At 37.2% G+C, this 18,165-nt stretch overlaps 1 protein-coding gene across 25 annotated transcripts in view; it reads left to right on the top strand.

The window, feature by feature from the left end:
- The window catches only part of CAB39L (calcium binding protein 39 like), a 135,913-nt gene that overhangs the window by 32,333 nt on the left and 85,415 nt on the right, over nt 1–18,165 (top strand). For 4 of the 25 annotated variants that reach the window (XM_063619193.1, XM_055244308.2, XM_063619195.1 and 1 more), the window contains exon 4: nt 16,191–16,328. The exons of 5 other annotated variants lie outside the window; for them this stretch is intronic. The gene's annotated coding sequence lies outside the window, so the exon portion shown is untranslated. Of the gene's footprint in view, nt 1–1,331; nt 1,454–3,804; nt 3,935–15,871; nt 16,329–18,165 lie in introns of those variants that run through there. 16 more of the 25 variants (XM_063619186.1, XM_063619187.1, XM_063619191.1 and 13 more) reach the window with 7 other exon arrangements.

Below are 18,165 nucleotides of genomic sequence, written 5' to 3'. Positions count from 1 at the left end.
TCCTCAGTAGGCACATTAATAATAATAATGTTAGCTAATATTTATACATTGCTCACTGTGTACCAGGCACTGTTCTGAGTACTTTATACATTAATTCATTTAATCCTTATAATAATCCTATGACATAGGTACATGATTTCCATTTTACATATGAGGAAATGAGGGCCCAGAGAGATTAAGTAATTTGTCCAGGCACCTTGTAAGTTGCAGGCAGTATGTGAAGTCAGGTAGGAGGCTCCAGAGCCAGTTTTCTTCATGACTGGATACTCCGTTACATAGCGCCTACAGGTCCAGGGGAAGAAAGCACTGTCTCCTTGTCAGCATTGTGCAAACTGTGGCTTTCCACTCACTAGAGGATCATAAAATCAGTTTGGTGAGCTGTAATCCACAGTTTAAAAATATTAAATTGAATAGCATAGACAATATCAGACTGCATCAGATGTGGTAAGAGCAGTTGTTTTGTGAGACTTTTGCCTTACTTGCACACGTGTTAGCTTGTTACTGGGGTTTTTGTGTTAGCCATATTTTTTATTGTGGGTCAGGGGCAAGGTTTGAAAGCACATTCTGTAGAGGGGCAATAGTTCTTCTATTTGGAATCATAGGCCACTGGCTCTACTTATTCTAAAGCCAGTAACAGAGTGACATGTTGTGTCCTCACTACAACCCAGTTTAGATGCACCTCCCCATCCATGAATAGTGAGACAGTTGGGGTAAAAGCAAGACTTTCCAGAAGTTGTGGTTCAGCATAAATGCTCTTTGCTTATTAGGAAAGTCAGTAGTAAAGTTGAACATCTCAGAGTAATCCTGAGTGAGCTTCTTTCTGAGAGAAAGCATTATTTGCTTTATAAGACAAAAAACACAATGAAAACCAAAAAACTCCAGTTCTGTCTTTATGAGCTTCCCCACTCATCATCTAAAAGTCAGCACTTCCTCTCTGTTTTTCCTTATGATTAGAGACAAAAAGCATGGTAGAAAACTGGAAAGTGATTTATAATTTTTAAAAAATTAGTTGGAGATTTATTAACAAATATTTGTTGAGTGCCTACCGTGTACAAAGCATTATTTTAGGTGCTGAGGATGAAGCAGTGAACAAAACACACCAACATCCTGCCCTCACAAAGCTCACATTCTAGTGTCACTAAAATTGTTCTGTATGAGGTCCAAATCAGCACCCTTCCTGTGCCCTTAAAACTCTACTCAACATGGGGTTATAATGGAAACTCAGAAGTCTATAGGCTTCACCAATACCATAGTGTAGAGTGTATAGATCATAAATATATCAGAGCCCACATTTTTAATTTAATTTTAATTTAATTTTTTTTTTTTTCAAGACAAAGTCTTACTCTGTCACCCAGACTGGAGTGCAGTGGCATGATCTTGGCTCACTGCAACCTCTGCCTCCCAGATTCAAGTGCTTCTCCTGCCTCAGCCTCCTGAGTAGCTGGGATTACAGGTGCGTACCACCATACCCTGCTAATTTTTGTATTTTTTTTTTTTTTTTTATTAGAGACGGGGTTTCACCATATTGGCCAGGCTGGTCTCGAACTCCTGACCTCATGATCCACCCACCTCAGCCTCCCAAAGTGCTGGGATTACAGGCGTGAGCCACCGTGCCTGGCCACATTTTTTATTTTCTATTTTTATTTTTAAAATTTTTAGAGACAGGGTCTCACTCTGTTGCCCAGACTGGAGTGCAGTGGCATGATCTTGGCTAACTGCAGCCTCAACTTCCCAGGCTTCAGTGATTCTCCCACCTCAGCGTCCCAAGTAGCTGGGACCACAGGCACGCACCACCACACACAGCTAACCTTTTGTATTTTTAGTAGAGATGGTGTTTCACCATGTTGGCCAGGCTGGTCTCGAACGCCTGACATCAAGGGATCCACCCCCATCTCGGCCTCCCAAAGTGCTGGGATTAAAGGCGTGAGCCACCGTGCCCAGCAAGCCTACATTTTTTTTAAATGCCTACTTAATGGTGAAACAAAGCTGCTTCTTTTTTAAAACAAATTTTCCACTTATAAATGCTATTGTAGAAAATTTGATTGTTACAGAAAATTATAAAGAAGAAAAAAGTAATCTGTAATCTTACTACCCAGAGAAAATTACTGTTAAAATTTTGTTGTGTTTCCTTCTAGTCTTTTATCTATATAAAATTATGCATGTCTCTGTACACACACACAGTTGTGTATATATAATATTTATGATTTTAAAATGAATTTGAAGTATTAGTCCTATTTCTTGATTTTTATTTAACATATTTTATTATGTGAATATATACGGCACTTAAAATATTTTTATATCTCTATAATATTCTAAGATGGTAGCATAACATAATTTATTCAACTATTTCCCTTTTGTAGATACTCTTGGCTTTCCTTTGTAAATAACATTGCAATAACATCATTTAACGTCTAGCCATCTCTATTTTCTCAGGATAGCTTTTTGTTAGTAGAATTAGTATGTTAAAAAGCATGAATATTCTGGTAAATTGTTTTCTAGAAAGGTTCCTGGGGATTTTGTTCTACTCAGCGGTATACAAGATTCTGTCTCACTACATTCTTCTAGTTCTTATTTAATTTTAAAAACTGTTGCTGCCTCTATTTCTTGAAAAGAATGATTCGTTTTTTATAACATTATGCTTCTTTTTACTAAGGCAAATCTTTCATCTGCAGTTTTGACTCTATCCCAATGGAGAAATTGTTAATCTTTTAGTAAGCATTAAGAATTGTATAGAGAATGCAGAATTTGTTTGGAAGAAAAGCATGGATAATTCATATGTGATGAATGTTGACTCCACAAAGAGTTTGTTAAGTATTTGGAGACGGTTGTCAAATTGCCTTTTAAGGAGGTATGTCCTGGCCATTGGAAGAGTCTCTGTTTTGTTGCAGTTTAGGATGAGTTATGAATACATATTTGGAACTAGAAGCTGAGATAGAGTTTAAATTTTCTGTTTAAAAAAGGGAAGAAAAACTTGAAAGGCACAGGGAAAATCCAGCAGGAAAGGAATAGGAACTCTGGAGAAATGCTATGTTGTGTATTGTGACACTTCACTGTGACCTCACATATAAAAACTTACGAAAGCCAGGAAATACTTGGTGTATGTGTATTTCTTGTAGAAGCCAGTGAAAAGGGTGAGTATTGGTTGAAATGAGACCAAAACGTGTTGGGCCAGGTGTACAGGGAATAGCTTTTTACCTCTCTCCAGGCTTCTTCCTTTGACAACAAATATATGTGCCCTCCCTGTCCACCACTCCACCTCAAAAACTTCCCTAGGTATTTCCCTTTTAACCACAATTTTCTTTTCTCCCATTTCCCTGCCTCTCTTTCTGTCCCTTTTCTACTTTCATTCCAGTCTTTGCATTTTTGCTAAAAGATTTTCCTATGCTGGGATATTGTTCCTTTTTCTATCTCACTATATCCAAATCCTAGTACTTTTTCAAAGTGCATCTAAATTCCCATTTCTTAGGTAGTTGCTAACAAGTCCTCAGGAAATATGTTGTTAGAAGAATTTATAAAGTCTATAATTTTTGTACAATTAAAAAGTCCCATTTCTTTCACTTACTCCTTTTCTTTCCTCACTTACGTAATCTCTATATTTTACCTTATGATAAAATAAGGTAAAATATACCTTGGTCCCTTGTATATTTCTTCTTCCTTTTGTATTTTCTTCAAAACTTTGTATTCAGGTGTAATTATTTTATCTAGATAGCTAAGGTTTTTTTTTTTTTTTTTTTTTTTTTCACAAAAGTTATACAAGCTCCTTGAAGACAGATCTTTTATCACAGACCTCTTTTGAATTCCTTAGAGAACCTAGTACCACACTAGGCTTCTGAAAACACCAGTCAAGAATTGCTTAATGCAGGGGTCCCTTACCCCTGGGCTGCAGACCTGTACCTGTCCGTGGCCTGTTAGGAACCGGGCAGCACAGTAGGAGGTGAGTGGCTGGCTGGCGAGCATTACCATCTGAATTCCACCTCCTGTTAGATCAGTGGCAGAATTAGAGTCCTACAGACAGCACAAACCTGCTGTGAACTGTGCATGTGAGGGATCTAGGTTGCAGGCTCCATATGAGACTCTTAATGCCTGATGACCTGAGATGCAACAGTTTCATCCCGAAACCATCCCCTGCATCCCAGCCCTCCACCTCCAGGTCCGTGGAAGAATTGCTTTCCACAAAACTATCCTCTGGTGCCAAAAAGGATGGGGACTGCTGGCTTAATGTAATTGAGTAATAGTGGAGAATTAGTGAGATTTAGCCCTCAAACACACTGGGTATCCAGTGCATATCCAAAGGCCATAATGTGCAGTTAATTTGAAAATTAGTTGCATGTATAAATTTTCAGAATTATTGATAACATTGTATTGAAAACAATGACAGATTTTGCATGTTTATCAACTGTGAGAAACCAAAATATTTAAAATGAAAAAATGCTTATTGTTAGGTTGGTGCAAAAGTAATTGTGATTTGTGCAATTTTTTTTAAATGGCAAAGGTAAATTTTATTTATCTGTATTATTAGAATAATACAAATAATCACTTTATGGCTTTTTTCCAGGGAGAATTAACATTGTGTTTTTAAATTCTGATTTATGTTATCAGTGACTAATTTTAAAATAGATTATAAGATAGCAAAACAAAAACAAAAAACAACACCCTCACCTACCTATATGTCTATATATAGAGAAGTGGTTAAACAAACTGTAGTATGTCTATATATAGAGAAGTGGTTAAACAAACTGTAGTACAGCAATATCAAGGAACACCAATTTGTGCTGAACCCCTATCAACTCCAGTGGGGATGGCACCAGGTTCTAGAGGCCAAAGAGACCCGGAGCCAGCAAAGGAGACAGAGGGTTTTTGGGGGAGTTTACATACAGGGGAGACAGTCCAGTGGCGGCGGGCTAGGCAAGAGAACCAACTGCTTGCAACAGTCATGCAGTTTACATAGCATTTTCACTTAATGCCTTCTCCCTAACAACCTCCACCTGGTAACCTTCATTTAACCCAAAACAAAGGACCTCGATTCCCTCTATGCCCTGTGTTCCATGAGCCAGGCTGGGGGCTCGAATGTTCCTCGTAGATAAGGAATGGGTCTCCAGCCTATCCCAGATTCCTTAGGTCGAAACTGTGAACCGCATTCAGGGTCATGCTCGGGATATACTTGTCAAGTTTTCGGTGCCAAGTGCATCTACTGTGCAACCATGCAACATTTTTAAAAGAATGAAATAGAGCTACCAAATGTAGAGAAATCCAAGATCTACTCTAAAGAAAATAAATTATAATGCAGTATGCATACTATTATCTCATTTAAAAAATTATCTTGGTGTGTATTCAAACAAATACATACATCTATGTATGCCTGGAAAAAGGATCTGGAAGGATAGCACTTTGAATAGTGCTTAACCTTGGGGAGGGGAATTAGAGAAGAGGGAGGCGGGGGATTTTCTTTCTTTTTTTTTTTTCTCAGGAGAGTCTCTCTCTGTTGCCTAGGCTGGAGTGCAGTGGCGTAATCTCAGCTCACTGCAACCTCCGCCTCCAAGGCTCAAGAGATTCTCCCACCTCAGCCTCCTAAGTAGCTGGGATTACAGGCACACACCACCACGCCCAGCTGATTTTTTGTATTTTTGGTAGAGACGAGGTCTCACCATGTTGCCCAGGCTGGTCTCAAACTCCTGGACTCAAGCAATCCACCAGCCTCAGCCTCCCAAAGTGCTGGGATTACAGATACAACTCACCGCACCGGGCTGGGATTTTAAAACAATAGGGAAGCATAGAAAATAAAAAATACTTTTTTAATGGACATTTAATTTAAAATTAAAAGGTAAAAAGACATTTTTAGAACCAGTACAGCTAGCACAGTACACTGGTTTTATTTTATTTGTAAAACAAGATGTCATTCTGTGGTTATAGTTATTAAGACTAATTTTTCTGTGATTAATATTTATTAAAGGATTATAATCATTTATCATATACTAGATCATGTTTTATATGTCTTCAGATTTGTGGTAAAATATGTTTTATAAATGGAATCCACTATAATTACTGGACGAATTCCATAGAGATTTTTCCATTCAGTAAATTACCTGAATATGTTATATTGCAAATGCTATGTGTTTGTTTGCCATAAATGGCTTTGACTCTGAAAATTGTCATGTGAAGTACTTTCATTATTAAAAAGCTTTACAACCCTGTAGAGATACTTTGAGACTAGTTTCTCTTGGCATTTTAAACCAAGTTATTTATAACTCAAGGTTTTCTGTCGCTTCACTCATCCTGCCTCTTCCTTTGTCCTTTCTTTCTGTGTTCTCTTTAGATCCTGTTTTTCTTCTTGGCTTCAGAGCACCAGCTTACAAGTTGTACTTTTAAAGATTTATAATAGTAATAATATGATTCTCCAACATAAAATTTTTGTATAGTTCTGGTTTCAATAATTTGTAAAAAAGTGAAAATTTGTAAAATCTTGGAAAATTGGAGTATGACACACCTCATAAAAAGAGAATGTACATCAGTTCTCAACAGGGTGGGAGTTGTTCTTTTACTAAAAGGTATCTTGTGTTCTTCACTGACTCGAGCAAGAACTTTTCATAAAAGTACCAGTTGTGGAGAAAACAGAACATGGATCCAGCAAAGAAGGGCAGGGAAATATGAGAATTATTAGTATCACCATCTGCCTGTGGTTATGGCACTAAGCCCATTTTGTTGTTATGATGCTAGCTATTTATTGAATCATGGGGCTCCAAGATCTGTTTCTTAACCTCATTCTTTGTTATTCCTTAAATTTGGCAGTTGGTGGAAAATCATAGCATGTACTAAGCATTGTTATATTGTTTAGATATAAGTGGAATCGTGTGGATATAAGCGGAACTTTAACTGTTAAACTTAGGATTTGGTGTACATGAGTCACACCTTTTAGCTTTTCTTCTTACTGTATTTATGTGGATTTTTTTTTTAATACAGAGAGGGTCTCCCTTTGTTGCCCAGGCTGGTCTTGAACTCCTGGACTCAAGGGATCCTCCTACTTCCTGCCAAACTGCTTAGGATTACAGGCATGAGCCACTGCGCCCAGCCACATGTGGGTTTCCTGATAAGACCAATTTTTACTCTGCTCAAACACGTATTCTCTTAGTCTACCTTTGTTCTCTTCAGATGATGGTGAGTCCTGCTTTTCTGAGAAAATTGAAGTAAACATGTGCTTCCTAACTTCATTCCTCTTTCCCTGGGCAGTCTCTACTAATGCTTTCTCCTCCTTCTCATTTTAGAAAAATATATATTATTCTACTTATGTTCTTGATACCTCCCATTTTGGGCTCAAAGATCATGCCCTATTAATTATCCCCTTCTCATCTTCTACCTTCCTCCTGTCTGTCCCACTCAATCTACCAAGAGTTGAAAGTTTTTTTTTTTTTAAAGCAAACAAAAACTTATTAAGCCCTTCAAGCTGTCCTTCTAGTCTTTATATCCAACACTTGGAAACAGTAATATACGCTCATTTCTCTATTACCTCATCCCTAACCTCTTATAATCCTAATCCTATTGTTGTGTCAGGTACTACTAAGTCTCCAATCTCCCGTACAGTGTTCTAGGCATGGCATGGCAGAGTTGGGCTATATATGCTGCCTGAATCAGAGCCAGTGTTACCAGTTTCCCAGAAGGGCTGGCCTGGAGTCCTCTGCCTGCCTCATGCTTTGCTGTACTGCTGTATGCTCTGATGGTCCCTGCCTGTCTTTGGTCTCGCTGACTACTAGCCTATTTCTTTAGGAATTTAGGGAATATGAATTCTTAAAAGTCCCTTTCTCTGTGCCAAGTGTTTCTCTAAAGGCCCCTTTCCCGCTAATACCTTTGCTTTGTAAGAATTGAAAGTGGGACTTAGAAATTAGACTACAGGGTTAGGTAGTAAGTACTTTTAAATGCTTCTTTTTCTTGAAGGTCTCTTTTTTTTTGGTCACGTGATAGCATACGTTTCAGTTTCTCCTCTCCCTCTCTAACCACTGTTTCTTTAGTTGCCTTTTTTTTGGGGGGTGGGGACAGGGTCTCACTCTGTTGCCCAGGCTGGAGTGCGGTGGTGCAATCTCGGCTCACTGCAACCTCTGCCTCCAGGGCTCAAACGATCCTGCCACCTCAACCTCTCGAGTAGCTGGGACCACAGGAGTGTACCACCACACCCAACTAATTTTTGTATATATTTTTTTTGGTAGAGATGGGGGTCTTGCCATGTTGTCCAGCCTGGTCTTGAACTTCTGGGCTTAAGTGATCTGCCTCCCAGAGTGCTGAGATTATAGGGGTGAGCCACTGCGCCCAGCCAGTTGCCCTTTTTCTACCAACACCTGTAGATGTTTCTTGAAGTTTTGTCCTTGGCTCTCTTCTTGGTCTCTCTCATACTGCAGTGGCAGGATGGATGACCCCCAGATATATTGCTCCGGTCTGTTTTCTCTCCAAGTTCTAGTTCTGTATGTTCAGCTGCCTGTGGGCATTTATATCCAGAAGCCTTGCTGGCATCTCGGTCTTGTTATATATCAAGTAACTGGCTATTTCATAAAATTTATTTTTCTTCCTGTGGTTCCTATATGTTTTAAAGGTATAACCTGCTTACTGTCACACAGGCATGGGAATGCATTGGGATCTTGACTCGTCTCTCAATTACTATCCATAGTTTTTGAGTTGCCAAACTTATTCTCTATTATACTCTTGTAGTCCTTTTATTCCCACTGTCTGGTTACCCTCACTGTCATCGTAGACTACTGAGTTACCTTTAATTTCATCATCTACTGTTTCTTTGCCCTTTGATTCTCCTGCCAAATTCACATTCATTACAGAAAGTTCTGATCCCATCATGGCCCGTTTTGTGCGCAAATTATTTAGCTCTTTTGTCTAGCACTCTGTCTCTCCATAATCTGACCGCAACCTGGATTTCTAGTTTTTTTTTTTTTTTTTTTTTTTTTTGAGACAGAGTCTCGCTGTTTCACCCAGGCTGGAGTGCAGTGGCGCGATCTCGGCTCACTGCAGGCTCCGCCCCCCGGGGTTCACGCCATTCTCCTGCCTCAGCCTCCCAAGTAGCTGGGACTACAGGCGCCTGCCACCTCGCCCGGCTAATTTTTTGTATTTTTAGTAGAGATGGGATTTCACCGTGTTAGCCAGGATGGTCTCGATCTCCTGACCTCGTGATCCGCCCGCCTCGGCCTCCCAAAGTGCTGGGATTACAGGCGTGAGCCACCGCGCCCGGCCTTAGTTTTTTATACTATTATCATTCACATAGCATTTGCTTCTGGCATACTAAATTTTTGTTTCTTACTTCTATTTTTTTTTTTTTTTTTTTTGAGACGGGGTCTTGCTATGTTGCTCAGGCTGGTCTTGAACTCCTGGGCTCAAGCAATCCACCTGCCTCAGCCTCCCATAAGGGCTGGAAATACAGACATGAGCCACTGGGCCTTGGCCTTAATATACTTTTTCTTACAAATGTTATATATTTAAATAAAAACAAATATGTTAATTAAATATAAATAACTCTAAAACCAATAAAGTAAAATTAATATTAATTTAATTCAAAATATAGCACTAAATTGTGGAGGTGGCACTTAATCATATAATTATGTATTTGTGTATTGAGTATTTTACATGTTAGAGTCTTGATTTTTTTGGGGGGGGATCATGACAAACCAGGTTTTGTGCTATTGTTGTTATTGTTGACAATGAACTCTTTTTTAACCACTAATGTTTTAATTTAATGGACTAATCAATTCAATAATGTGCCTTAAACATTCATTAGCTAGTTATAGCACTTATTGCTAGTGAATTGTTATAGTACGAGTATGCCAAGATGGATTCAAAGCCTTATAACACTCAATAATGTAAATATGACTGCTGAGATGGAGGAGGTAACTTGGAATTCTGCATAGTTGAGCTACCAAAACTACCAAATTTAAGTGATAAATAATTTTCCTACCTTTTTTTGTATTCAAATAACTGTAGAATCATTGCATATTTAGCATGCCATGATGCCATTTGACTGTAACTTGATCTATGTACATCATTTACATTTTTTTCTTCCCCTGTGGTTTTCTTAATAGTTGAGACAGCCGGGCTCGGTGGCTCACGCTTGTAATCCCAGCACTTTGGAAGGCCGAGGCGGGTGGATCACGAGGTCAGGAGATCGAGACCACAGTGAAACCCTGTCTCTACTAAAAATACAAAAAATTAGCCGGGCGTGGTGGCGGGCGCCTGTAGTCCCAGCTACTCGGAGAGGCTGAGGCAGGAGAATGGCGTGAACCCGGGAGGCGGAGCTTGCAGTGAGCCAAGATTGCGCCACTGCACTCCAGCCTGGGCGACAGAGCAGGACTCCGTCTCAAAAAAAAAAAACAAAAAAAATAGTTGAGACAACTCCATTGAACTACACCATTTATAGGTTGTTAAAGTCTCTACTTAAAGAAATTGAAATCTTGTTTTGTGAAATTTCTTTCAATGGTGAACTAACGGTGTGAAATAGTTTTGTTTTTATAACAGGTAAAATAATTAAATTTTAACATTAGGACTCACTACTGACAGTTATATGCTGACCAATTCATTAGTTAATGGCAAAGAATTCTTTAAACTTCATTCAGTGATTTTATTGTTAGTAATTTTGGTACTGTTATTTTGAATCTATGTTAGATATATTGAAAGAGTAGGCAAATATATCATTATATTACTGTGTTATTAGAACAAAGATTTGTGGTATAAGTGAAGGTGAATATAAGAGCAAAGAAGTAGAGTTAAAATTCTGTAATGATAGATTAGAATTAAAAGTATCAATACGAACTATTTTTTTGGAGTGACTTTTTTCAATTAAGGTGTCTTTTTAATTTTCAAAATTTTAATTTTTAGGGTACATAATAGGTGTATATATTTATAGGATACATGAGATATTTTGATACCATAGGCATGCAATTTGTAATAATCACCTCAGGGCAAATAGGGTATCCAATCATCTCAACTATTCATCAGTCTTTTGTGTTAAGAACATTCCAGGCCGTGTGCAGTGGCTCACACCCGTAATCCCAGTGCTTTGGGAGGCCGAGGTGGGCAGATCACGAGGTCAGGAGATCGAGACCATCCTGGCTAACACGATGAAACCCTGTCTCTACTAAAAATACAAAAAAAAAAAAAAAATTAACTGGGCATGGTGGCAGGTGCCTGTAGTCCCAGCTACTCGGGAGGCTGAGGCAGGAGAATGGCGTGAACCTGGAAGGCGGAGCTTGCAGTGAGCCAAGATCGCACCACTGCACTCCAGCCTGGGCGACAGAGCAAGACTCCATCTCAAAAACAAACAAACAAAAAAGAACATGCCAATTGTATTCCCTCAGTTATTCTAAAATGTACAACAAATTATTGCTAACTGTAGTCACTCTGTAGTGCTATCAAATACTAGATCTTATTCATTGTATCAAACTATATTTTTATACTCATCCCCATTAGTGGATTAACCATCCCCTTTTCCCTGCTTCCTGCCATCATCATTCTCCTCTCTATCTCTGTGAGTTCAATTGTTTAAATTTTTAGCTCCCACAAATGAGTGAGAACGTGAAGTTTGTCTTTCTGTGCCTGGCTTACTTCACCTAACATAATGTCCTCCAGTTCTATCCATGTTGTTTCAAATGACAGGATCTCATTCTTTTTTATAGCTGAATAGTATTCCATTAAGTATATGTCCCTCCCTCCTTCCCTTTCTTCCTTCCTTCCTTTCTCTCTCTCTCTCTCTCTCTTTCTTTCTTTCTTTCTTTCAAGAGGGGCTTGCTCTGTCACTCAGGCTGGAGTGCAGTGGTGCAATCATGTGCCACCAATTCTGGCTAATTTTGATCTTTTGTAGAGATGAGGTCTTGTTATGTTTTTCAGGCTGGTCTTGAACTTCTCTGCTCAAGCAATCCTCCTGCCTCAGCCACCCAAAGTGCTGGGATTACAAGTGTGAGCCACTGTGCCTGGCCCAGATGACCAGATGATTCTTGTTGTACCTTAATGTCCTTTTCTTTCAGACTGAAGAACTCCCTTTAGCATTTCTTGTAGGACAGGTCTGGGTTGATGAAATCCCTCAGCTTTTGTTTGTCTGGGAATGTCTTTATTTCTCCTTCATGTTTGAAGAATATTTTCACTGGATATAATATTTCAGGATAAAAGGTTTTTTTCTTTCAGACCTTCAAATATGTCTTACTGCTCTTACTGCTCTTTCCTGGCCTGTGATGTTTCCACTGAGAAATCTGTTGCCAGATGTGTTGGAGCTCCTTTATATGTTATTCTTTTCTTTTCTCTTGCTGCTTTTAGGATTCTTTCTTTATCCTTGACTTTTCGTTGTTTGAGTATTAGATGTCCCGAGGTAGTTTTTTGGGGGTAAAATCTGCTTAGTGTTCCATAACCTTCTCATACTTGAATATTGATACCTTTCTCTAGGTTTGGGAAGTTCTCTGCTATCTCTTTGAATAAACTCTCTACCCTAATCTCTCTCTCTACCTCCTCTTTAGGGCCAATGACTCTTAGATTTGCCATTTTGAGGCTATTTTCTAGATCCTGTAGGCATGCTACATTATTTTTATTCTTTTTTCTTTTGACTGCTCTGTGTGTTTCAGATAGTCTGTCTTCAAGCTCACTAATTCTTTCTGCTGCTTGATCAATTCTGCTTTTGAGAAACTCTGATGCATTTTTCAGTTTGTCAGTTAAGCTTTTCAGCTCCAGAATTTCTGCTTGATTCTTAATTATTTCAGTCTCTTTGTTATATTATCTGATAAGATTCTGAATTCCTTCTATGTGTTATTTTGGATTTCTTTGAGCTTCCTCAAAACAGCTATTTTGAATTCTCTTAAAGGTCATATATCTCTGTCATTCCAGAATTGGTCACTGGTTCCTTATTTAGTTGGTTTGGTGAGGTCATGATTTCCTGGATGGTCTTGATGCTTCTGGATGTTTGTCACTGTCTGGGCATTGAAGAGTTAGGTATTTATTCTAATATTCTAATCTTCACACTCTGAGCTTATTTGTACTTGTCTTTTTTTTTTTTTCCAGACCTCTCAAGGATGAATGTATCTGTCCTTCTTGAGAAGGCTTTCCAAATATTCAAAGGGAATTGAGTATTGTGATCTAAGTCTTTGGTCACTGCAGCCATATTTGCATTAGGCGATATTCAAAGCCCAGTAATGTTGTGACTTGCAGACTTGAGGAGATACTGCCTTGGTGGTCTTGGGTAAGATCCAGGAGAATTCCCTGGATTACCAGACAGTCTCATGTTCTCTTCCCTTACTGAATCTTTCTCTGTCTCTCCTTGATGAGCTGCCTACAGTTTGGGGAGGGATGGTGCAAGCCCTCTTGTGACCACCACTGCTAGGACTATACTAGGTCAATGCTGGGTCACACCTGAAGCCAGCACAGTACTGGGTTACGCCCAAGGCCTGTAACAACTATTTCTTGGCTACTGCTGACGTTTATTCAAGGTCCAAAGACTATATATAGTATACATTAGGTTCTTTTAAGTTTTCCCATAGTTCAGGGATTCTCTGTTCATTTTTATTTTTTAAACATTTTTTCTCTCACTGCTTTATTTTGATAAGTTCTGTCACTGTGTCTCCAAGTTTACTAATCATTTCTTCTGCAGTATGCAGTCTGATATTCATCTCATTTGGAGTAATTTTCATTCCAGAGTTTACGGGGTTTTTTTTTGTTGTTGTTGTTGTATAAAGATCTTAATTGGCCTTATTTGTGATTCTAGAGTTGGGCAACGCTTCATTCCATGAAACAGAATAAATGTTTTCTCAGAAATTGTAGTTTTAATTCTTAGAAATTTGATCTAGATCTTTTTTATATCTGCCATGTCTCTCCTTAACATTCTTATCTTTCTAATACCTTCTTGAACCTATGGAAGATATTTTTAATAGTTTTAATGTCTTCATATACTAATTCTATTATTTGTGTCATTTCTGAGTCTGTTTCTAATGATCGATTTTCTCCTTCTTATGCATTAAGTTTTTCTGCTTCTTTGCATGCCTGGTGATTTTTGACTGGATGCCAGATATTGTGAATTTTACGTTATTGTGTGCTAGATTTTAAAAAATTTATATAAATATTTTAAAATTTTACTCTGGGTTGCAGTTATTTGGAAATAATTTGATCCTTTCAGGGCTTACTTTTAATCTCTATTAGGAGGGACCAGAACAACCTTTAATCTAAAACTAATTTGGTTCCACTACTGAGGCAATATCCTTCTGAATACTCAACCCAGTTTCCTGTATATTATGAGATTTCTGTACTCTTGCTGTTGGAAAATGGAATGGTATTTAATAGGAATTAAATATACAAACAATCATAAATAATCTTAGTAATTATATGTTTTAAAGTCCTTGACTTGACTTTGTGCCTTTGAATCCACTGTAGATTGATATAGAGTCTCCCAGTTTTAAATTAACCTTTCAGTTATCCTAAGAACCACTTTTGTAAATTCTGAATTTCTTTAGTTATACTACAACTCTCGGGGTATAACCTAAGATACTAGACACTTCATACCCTGAGTGATTTAGAATTATTTCCACTTAACATCTCTTTAAAAAGAAGAAATAAAACTCTAAAAATTATAAAACTACTAATTGAAAGAAAAATTGACAGACTGATCTCTAGTCGTCTTTGATAACTATTTAATAAGCGCTAAGAAATAACCAAATAACTGTATAATATAGTTAAATTTTAATTCTACTTTAAATAAACCAGATCAAGACAACTATATTTTAAGGCCAACTTTTACTGACTTATTTTTCTTAAGGGATATAAATAACTATTTATAGATATTTACCTTTCACCTTACTTAAGCTCATATTCTTAAAGAGATTTTAATTCTGCAGAGAATAAGAATGTGTTACTTAATAATAGGTCTAATAACTACTTCTGTTCCTTCTGTACTTGGAAGATCCGTCAGTAGAAGGGCCCAAGACTTTTGATTGGGGACATAGTGGGAGATGGAGAACCTAAAAGTGTTTTGGGCTAAGGAACTGGAACAGAAATCCAAAGCGAGATCTGACTAGCATTCATACAGAGCCAGCACTTATTCCAAGCTGCATATATTGCTTCCTAATTCCAAAGAATCCTACAAATGCCATCTAAACCTGCCAACCATGAGCCCACTCAGTTTTCCACCTAATTCCTCATCCCCAAACCTTACAGAGAGTTTCATAATTTTAAGATACTTTACTCTATAATTATATGTGTATAATAACTTTAATAATTTTTTGTAGCCTTTAGCTTTTGTAATTCTTATAAGAGGTGTTATGCATTCTGACCGGTAATGTTTAGGGGGAAAAAAAACCTTCTTTCCAACAGCAATAATTACATTTGGTTTGCACATACATGATTAAGCTGCTCTTTTGTTTTTGGTGTCAATATTTTTCTATGTTCTTTATAATTTTCCCTTTTATAACTGCAAATTTTGGTCCAAGTTTCAAAATATACCATATTAAGAAATACATTAAGTTTTCATAAAATTACACGATTTAAATTATAAGTACTCTAAAACCTTCCTTGCTTTTTAAATGTTAAGATTAAGTTTCTAATACAAGTACTTGTGTGTTTACTTGCTCCACTTTCTTATGATTGGGAATAGCATCTTCCCTGAGGAGCTAGCATATTAGCAGGTGAATCTGTTATTATTACTATCAACATGGCTTTTTTTAAAAATAACCTTTATTTACATTTTTAAACAAGGTGGTCCAGCCAGTTTAATCAGTTGACAAAACCCCATGCATGAACAAGTATAAGACTTAAGACAGAAAAAAGTAATGAGAAAAAATTTTGTTTATCTCTAGACTTTTTTCTTTTTTGGCCCAAGAATTTATTTTGCCTCAGCTTTACACACATTCTTGTGATGTTACAGGACTGAGGAGGGAGGAAGTAAAAGAGGGAGCTGTGACTGTGGTACGTATCTGAAAGCAAGTGTTAGAGAGGGAGTGGAGAACGCATAAGCAAGCTGGTTTGACCAGAAACAGAACTGCCTGTGACAGATTAAGAGACAAGCAAGGCTTGGAATCTGAGAGCAAGCAAAGAGAGTGGAAATTTACAGCTGCCGTATGTGAGTGTTCAAGTGATCGTTTTCTGGTAACGTTTTCCGGTGGTAACTGTTACTCTTCAAAAAGAGGGACAGAAAGTCAAGACCTAATTGTGGAAACTCTTTTCTCTGCCACGCTTGGTAATAGGAGGCAACCTCTATTAAATGGACGATAAAGGCTACTTCATCTAAAGTGCTTTGAGCTCAAGAAAGAGCTGTCTTCAGCACCTCACCATGTGTCTACGTTTTGTTGCTTAGAAAAACCTAGGCATTTCTGTAACATTTGGTGAGTATCAGCAAGGTTATCTATACTGGTTTATAGAAATGAAAGGAATATGGTAAACTTTAGTTTTAATTGAGGTTCTGCAGTTATTACTTATATATTCATTATAAACCATGCTGTTACCTTGTTTCTTTGTGCATAATGAATTGCTGTTACTAGGAGAGGTTTAAAAAAACTACAAAACAATACTTCTCTGTTGCCTAAGGCACTTGAACCATTACCAACTATTCTGTGTTCATGGAATATCTTATTTTGGAAATGGGTTTTTATTTACAGAGTTTCCAAAAATAAAATAGTGGCAGTAGAGTATACCGTTTTTCATGTTTCTCTTTCAACTGCATGAAAATTCGAAAGTTACCTCTTTCTGTCTATTGTTAGTAAATTTTAAATTGTCACTGTGTTTTGTATTCCACATTACAGCATTCTCTCATAATTTAAATAAAAATGTTGATACTATTATTTAAAAGGATATATAATTTAAATGTTGACTGCTTCTGTTAGACCCAATAAGTGATACCTGATTTTTCCTATTTTATGTAAAATGAATGAATGTATTTGGGTTTCTAAGTAAGGAACAAAGCAGTTATTTTGTTCTTACAGTTTATACCAAACTTTCCTCTCATACAATCTTATTCTGTTGAAGAGCTAGTATAACCTGGTGTGTTTGTGTGTTTGTTTGTATAAGCAATAGAGCAAGGAAAAATAAACTCTTAAAAATATCTATTCACATTCCAATAAAACTTTCTTTGTATAATCTTAAAATAGGAGAGTGTATGCTAATTATGTATATCTTTTTAAAGGCATGGATGGAGGCATATAATCATTCTTCTGTAGGAGGAAGAAAGTGTTATGTTGTTAACTGTGAAATTGAGTCACTGCATGAAGATGCACCACTTTAAGTAGAGTTTCTAATCTACCCTCTGCTAGCCTCAAGAAATATATATGTCTTTAGTTATTGATTCAAGTGAATCCTTTAAGGCAAAACAACTGAAATGAAAACTTCTGCAGAGTATCAGTGAACACATTAGAAGGGCTTGTACCCTAGATAGACCATAAAATGGCTGTACTTTCTCTAACATTTCCTCTACGTGTACAGAAGCCTGTAGAACAGGTTTTGTTTTGTGGGATTTTGTGGGTTTTTTTTTTTTTTTTTTTAGACTGTTGACCTATGTATAAGAAGCAGCTCGGCTGGTCTATGGAAACCTTTTCTGGGCTAATTGGTATCTTGCACTTAAAAGTAAACATCATAGAGATAATATCACAAACTTACTTTTACTTCTTTATAGATTTTCCCATGCTCAGTCCTTCTTAAACTGGTGGAAAATTATTTGCATACAGCTTCACACTCTTCAGAATAATTTTTTATTTTAAACTAGTCATTCACTGTGTTACCTTAGTGATGGTACCATTTCCCAGGCCCATAGGAATGTAAATATAGAAATAAAGAATAATGCATTCCCAATTTACAAATGCTTTGTATTTCAGAAGTTTACTTGTGAATGGATTGTTGGAAATTTAGAACCTATTTTCCCTGGAAAACAGTTTATCAAGTGACTGTTGGGCGTTTATTATAGTCTAAGAATGTATTTTACCTATGCTATAGAAAAACCATTGCTACCTTGAAAAATATAAGAAAGTCAATTCCAATGACGAAACAAAATATAAAATAATTATGTTGGATAAGATATTATTTTTATTCTAAATATGAATGCTTAAAGAAAAGCAAGTTTAATAGGTGGATAGGTATTTGGAAGGATGCTTATGGGTTTTTTGGGTGCTTTCATGAGCTTTCAAGGTTGATTGCACTGTTTTTGAGATCCAATCTGACATTGAAATCAGT

The sequence above is a fragment of the Symphalangus syndactylus genome, chromosome 15 (genome assembly GCF_028878055.3).
Source record: "Symphalangus syndactylus isolate Jambi chromosome 15, NHGRI_mSymSyn1-v2.1_pri, whole genome shotgun sequence".
NCBI classification, from domain to species: Eukaryota; Metazoa; Chordata; class Mammalia; order Primates; family Hylobatidae; genus Symphalangus; species Symphalangus syndactylus.
The sequence above is the reverse complement of the archived record's forward strand: the minus strand, read 5'-3'. Positions and strand labels throughout refer to the sequence as shown.